This window comes from Sus scrofa, chromosome 10, assembly GCF_054392235.1.
Source record: "Sus scrofa isolate SSC_HxYL_T2T_F1_AM1 chromosome 10, Sscrofa_HxYL_maternal_Yorkshire_Landrace_v2.0, whole genome shotgun sequence".
In the NCBI taxonomy this organism is placed as follows: domain Eukaryota; kingdom Metazoa; phylum Chordata; class Mammalia; order Artiodactyla; family Suidae; genus Sus; species Sus scrofa.
In genome coordinates, this window is record NC_139392.1 from 49549831 (window position 1) to 49556309 (window position 6479).

The 6479-nt window shown below is 40.0% G+C and overlaps 1 pseudogene; it reads right to left on the bottom strand.

The window, feature by feature from the left end:
- Window positions 1-205: 205 nt before the first annotated feature.
- On the bottom strand, window positions 206-1134 carry LOC146399385 (olfactory receptor 4D9-like; annotated as a pseudogene).
- Between the last annotated feature and the right edge of the window lie 5345 nt (window positions 1135-6479).

Consider the following 6479-nt stretch of genomic DNA (forward strand, 5'->3'; position numbering starts at 1 on the left):
TTTCATATTTAAAAATTTCTTTTTTAAAAATTAAAGTTGATTTACAATGTTGTGCCAATTTTTTGCTATACAGCAAAGTGACCCAGTCATACACACACACACACACACACACACACACACACACACACACACACGCACACAATCCCTTTCTCATACTATCTTCCATCATGTGGGACCTCATTGCTTATCATTGTCCTCACAGAATTTAAATCCTTTCTGAATGCTCCAGTCATTTCTTTAGTCTCCTCATGGCTGATTTCATTTCGTGGTTCCTCAAGGTATAGATCATAGGATTGAGCAGCAGAGAGATGACAGTGAAGGTCACGGAGATAGCAGTATCTGTGGGGAGGGTGGTGAAGGGCTGGGCATAGACGTAGATGCAGGGCACGAAGTGCAGGGTCACCATGGTGATGTGGGAGGTGCAGATGGAGATGGCTTTCCTCCTGGCCTCCCCCTGGTGAGACCTCAGAATCCTGAGGATGACTGTATAAGAGATGAGGAGAAAGAAGAATATAAACCAGCTGACCAGTCCATTGTTGGAAATCATCAGGAGCTCCGGGTGAAGGTATCAGTGCAGGCAAGTTTGAGGACCTGGGGGACATCACAGTAGAAAGTGTCAGGAACATTGGGTCCACAGAAGGGGAGTGGGAGCAGCAGGGAGATCTGTGCAGTGGAATGGACAAAGCCCCCCACCCAAGAGGCCACCATGAGGCTAGTGCATTGTTCCTTACTCATGATGGTCAGATAGTGGAAGGATCTTGAGATGGCCACATAGCAATCAAAGGCCATCATATATAGAGAGAAAACATCTGCTCCCCCCAGAAGATGGAAGAAGAACATTTGGGTGACACAGCCATTGAAGGAGATGGTCTTTCTCTCTGACAGAAGATCAACTAGGACCTTAGGAGCTGTGATGAAGGAGAAGCAGATGTCAAGAATGAAGAGATTGAAGAGCAGGAAGTACATGGGTGTGTGCAGATGAGATTCCCAGGTAACTGTCACCATGATGAGGAGGTTTCCCACCAGAGTTGTCATGTACACCAAAAGCAAAAAGACAAATAAGACCCAGCTCAGCTCTTGAGACTAAGTAATTCCCAGGAAAATAAATTCTTTCACTCGGGTATAATTTCCCTGATCTATTGGATCACAGATTTCTTTTTTCAAGTATATCTCTGGAAGAAATAACAGCATATTAAAGAATGTATTATGAAATCTACTATTGTCTTTTCTGTCATGAGTTTTTTTTTTCTTTTTCTTTTTTTGTGGCTGCACCTGTGGCATATGGAAGTTCCTGGGGCCAGGGGTTGAATCTGAGTTGCAGCTGCAGGACTATAGCATGGCCCCAACGGTGCCAGATCCGAGCCATATCTGTGACCTATGCCATAGGTTATGGCAATGCCAGATCCTTAACCCACTGAGTAAGGCCAGGAATGACCCTCATCCTCATGGATACTAGTCTGATTCTTACCACACTGAGCCACAACAGCAGCTCAGACTTCTAAGCTACAACTGCAACTTATATGATATTGTACATCAACTATGCTTCAAAAGAAAATGCAACCTTATCTATGAAAAAAAATCTATTCCATTTCTAGGAAGTATGTACATATGTTATGTTCACCAAAAATGTATCCTAGAATATTTGTAGCAGTTTGTAATTGCCTCAAACTGGAGAATGACACAGATGTCAATTAACAGTGGAGAAGATAAACTGTGTTAAAATCACATACTACTACACAGCAATGGGGATGATCTACTTTATGTGTAAAAATATATATGAATCTGAGACATGATGTTAGATGAAATAATCCAGGCACAAAAGAGTACATATGCTTTTATTTGTTCATACAAAAACCAAAATATACACAACTAAGGGAATATGAGGGAAGCTTTTGAGGTGCTGATAATGTTTTGTTTTTTAAATCTGGGTGCTTATGGCAAAGATATATTCAGCTTGTGTGAAAATCCATTGACCTGTAGAGACTTATGTGTGTTTTTGTATATGTTCTTCAGTAAAATGTTAACAAAATCAACATGGCTTCAAACATTTTAATCTCTTGTAAAGAATAAACTTCACAAAGTAAAATTTAATTGACCACTCGCTTTCATAATGGTTGTTTTATAATAAAAAAAGTTAGAGCTGCTACAACTTGAGAGTTACCTTCTCATTCTTGTCTCACTTATTCTTGTCTTACACAGTGGCTCTGCTGTCCACCTATTGTCCTTTCTCTGATCTGATTTTAATTACTGTATGTTTTCCTCCATTATACCCTGCGGCACATGGAGTTTCCAGACCAGGGATCAAATTGACCACATTTTCGACCTATGCCTACAGCTGTAGCAACACCAGATCCTTAATCCACTGTGGCAGGTAGGGGATTGAACTTGCATCCCAGCGCTGCAGATACACTGCTGATCCCCAGTGGCAACAGCGGGAACTCCTGCTCTTCTAGACTTAGGAAAAAATCCTTTCAAGCTCACAGTTCCCCAAGCAGCACTCTCCTTTCTACTCAATAAGAATAAGAACCTCCTTTTTCATTCCATTAATTTTTGACATTTCATGCAACAACATGGAATGATAAGAATAAATGTTCCGAATAGTGATCAAAGATTTCAGAATCCCTGAATTAAAATTCCCCAGGCTAACGACTTACCATATCTAGACAGTGGAGAAATCATGCCCAAAGGAGTCTTTGGTTGATTCAGAATATAAAAATATTTCAATGGATGACAGCATCTTACTCTAAAATTTTTCTTTTGCTATTGGAAGGATAAGTGAATAGTTTTCAAATTTTCTACTCAAGAAATCTCTGTGACAAGAAGAGCTTCCTGTGTTTCCTGTGTTCTCCTCCCTTCTTTCTCTCTCCTATTTTTCTTGACTATTTCTATTTTTTCCTTCCTCTACATACCATTTCCATGACTGTATTAGTGCTCTACAGAAACAGAACTGATACGATCTATATCTATATCCATGCCATCTATCTATATCTATCACACATATATATAGACACACACTTAGAGAATTATTATGTAGAATTGACTGTGCTATTATGGAGGTGAAGTTCCACGATCTGCCTTCTGAAAGCTGGAGACCCAGGAAAGCTGAAGACCCAGGAAATCTTATATTGTAATTCAGTCTTGTTCAAGGTCCTGAGAACCAAGGGAGCCAGTGGTGTAAATGATGAGATGAGAAGTCCCAGCTCAGGCAGTAAGGCAGGAATAAAGGGGTATATTTCTCCTTCTTCCACCTCTTTTGTTCTATTTGTGTCCTCAATGGATTGGATCCTGTCTACCCATTGGGGGGGAAGAGAAACTCATCTTTATTCGAAGGAGCAAGCCTTGATTCAAATGCTAATGTCATCTGGAAACACCCTCATAGACACACCCAGAAACAGTGTTTAAACTGGGTGCCCTGTGGCCAGTCCAGTTGACACATAACATTAATCATCATAAAGATGTTGAGATCATCTTTTTAAGAGAAAGCTGACTCAAATATAAGTCCTTTCCTTAAGTAATTTACAGTTGAGACAATAAGAGTGTTTCAGCTTGTGGGACTGGCAGAGAGAAAAGTGAGGAGAATCAAAATTGTGAGGATTTATATTAAAAACAGTCCCTCTTGGGCTTATAATGTTTGTAAACTTTGTCCTGGAGGTTTTATGGGACAGTGTCACATCCCACACTTGCATTTTGGATACACATATGTGCATCATCTAGAGAATTTACATGATTTGGGCTTTACCACTTCCTAGATGGTTTGAGCTTGGGCCAGGTACTCAATCATAGCACCAAACTCATGAGAAATATATGAGAGGGTCACAAGATATGGGTTAGAGTCAGTTCTCAGCCTTCACCATTAAAATTTATCTACAATATGATGATAATAAGACCTACCTCATAAGTGGGACTCTTCTAAAGAGTAGGCGAGATTGCATGTCTATTTTGCAAACTGGAAGGAGCCGAGGATTTTGATTTTGCCAGTGGCTACCCTGTCTCACCAGCTCCAGGTGAGCCCTTCTTTCTCATACATGCCAGGTGCCTTTGTGGGGACTTGTCTGAGAATGGCTCATCTTGCTACTGATGCTGTGGTTCAAAGCCCTCTTCCCAACAACTGGAAATAAGTGTAAAGTGCCATTTATCTTCTAGGGATTTTTTTTTTTTGGCCTAGGAATTTGAACTAATGCATGTGTTAAAAAAAATTGAGTATTGTATCACACGTCTGCTTATAAATAAATTTATTTCTGCATGCAAATGTAAATATAAGCATTTTCATTTAAAAAAAAAACCTTTACAGAAAGAAAGCAAACTGCAATCTTCAATTTGTGCTTCAGTCATCTGGATACCTGGCCTTGGGGTATGGGGGTGGGCAACTTTCAAAGTCTCAGCATTATAGCAATGTGGGCAGAATTATGGAGCTCTGTTTTGTTTATTTTTTCCCTCACTTTTAGTGAAAATTTATGTTCATTTTATTGCTTCTAAAACCCATCATATCCATGTGAAATATGTATTATTTTCCTGATTTCATGGATGAGGAAACCAAGACACAGAATAATTGAGTAACTTGTTCAAGTTTTCACCCCTGGTAGAGCCATGTCACAAACCAAGATCAGTCTTATTCCAAAGACCTATGGTCTTGGGAGTTCTCTTGTGGTGCAGTGGGTTAAGAATCTAGTACTGTTTTTTCATTGGCTCAGGTTGCTGCTGTGGCATGAGTTTGATCCCTGGCCTGGGAATTTCCACTCGCCATGGGTACAGCCAAAAAAAAACATAAACCCTAACTACTGCAACTATACTTCTTCCCAGTGTTGGTCAGCCCTTCCCAGAAAATCCTGGAAAGGAAAAAAAAAAATCCTTTGCCAAGCAAGTGAAAGTAGAATGTGGGTGTAGGGTGGTGATGTTAGAATCTGGAGCCTGGTGAATAAAAGGTTTGGCTGAAGATGACTCACATGAGAGGATGTCAGAAGTGACTTGGAAAAACAAAAGCAGAATTTTAAAAGTTGACTTTGCAGTCTTTAGAGGTACCTTCACCCAGAACCTCCATCAACCACAGAGTGTTCCAATGCAAGGTGCAGAAATGTGTTCTGGGTAGCATTATTCAAACACAAGCTCCTTCTTAAAATAATGGATCTTGAGGGTTCCTACAGATGCTGTCTTTGTACAGAGTGGGGAGGATACTTTGAATCTACAGCATTGTACACATTGCGTTAAAACACAGGCCCAATAAAGAAGGAGGGAAGGGGAAGTGGATAAAGAAATACAGATGTGGGGAGGGATAAATTAGGAGTTTGGAATTAACATATACACTCTACACTACATAAAACAGATAACCAACAAGACCTACTGTATAGCACATGGAACTCAATATTTTGGGAAAGGCATCTATAAGTGAAACCTATAAGGGAAAAGCATCTGAAAGAGAAATATGTACATATATCTGTATGTATATCTGAATCACTTTGCTGTATACCTGAAACTGACACAACATTGTAATCAACTAGACTTCAATAAAAAAAAAAGCTATAATTTTATCGGTTTTTGCAAAGTCAAAAGAAGGATCATTAGGGTTTCTCAGAAATCACCCCAAAGGTTATTTGGAAATCACCCCATGCTTTGGAAACAAGCTTATCAAAACAAGCACCCATGCTTTGGAAACAAGCTTATTGAAACAAGCTTATCTTGGACAGAGCCTGTAAACCCAGGGTTACCTTGTACCCCAGCTTCCCAGAAAGAATGCTGCTCCATTCTCTACATTGAGTTGAATCTATGAGAGCTCTCCTATGTCATGATTTTCTCTCTCCCAATATTGAAAAGCCTCTACTCTTAATTGAATCCCTAAATTTTTAGAAGCCTTATGCATATTGAGTGGCAAAGCTGGCTAGATTCCATTTACTAAATTCAGGAATTGCTGACTTTCAGTGCTGTTTTTGCAAGGCAATTGTCCTCCTGAGAGGCAGGAAGTAGCCAGGCACCTAATCAACTACCTTCAAAACAATTCAAACCTCACCATCTTCCCTCCCACCCCCAAGTAAAATGCATCACATCCCCTGGAGCCAGCTGAACTTCTTCTTCTATTTTACAAGCCACAATTTCCTTCTTCCACATAGTGAAAAACTACCACTTTTCTTGGCTTCATTAAAAGTCTTGGTTTCAAAAGGGACATTCTATACATTTGTAGCATTTCTGAAAAATCTACACCAACAGCTTTTGAGTTTTGGAAGTTCACAGGCAAGCACTAACAGACTCAGTCTCCAAGTGAAAAAAATCAACCCTATTATGATGCTCCCATTGCATCTTAGAAGTAGGTTCTGGGGAAATTCTATGTTTCATGGACAGCCTACCTCAAGGCTAGCAATTTGGTTATGTTTTTCTTTCAGCTGGGAAAGGGCAGCCTTGAGGAATCACCTCATTCCGACTCTTCACCTGACAGTGCCTCGACCACCTCTCTTGTCCCTCAGCCACAAGCCTAATAAAGAAATTAGCAA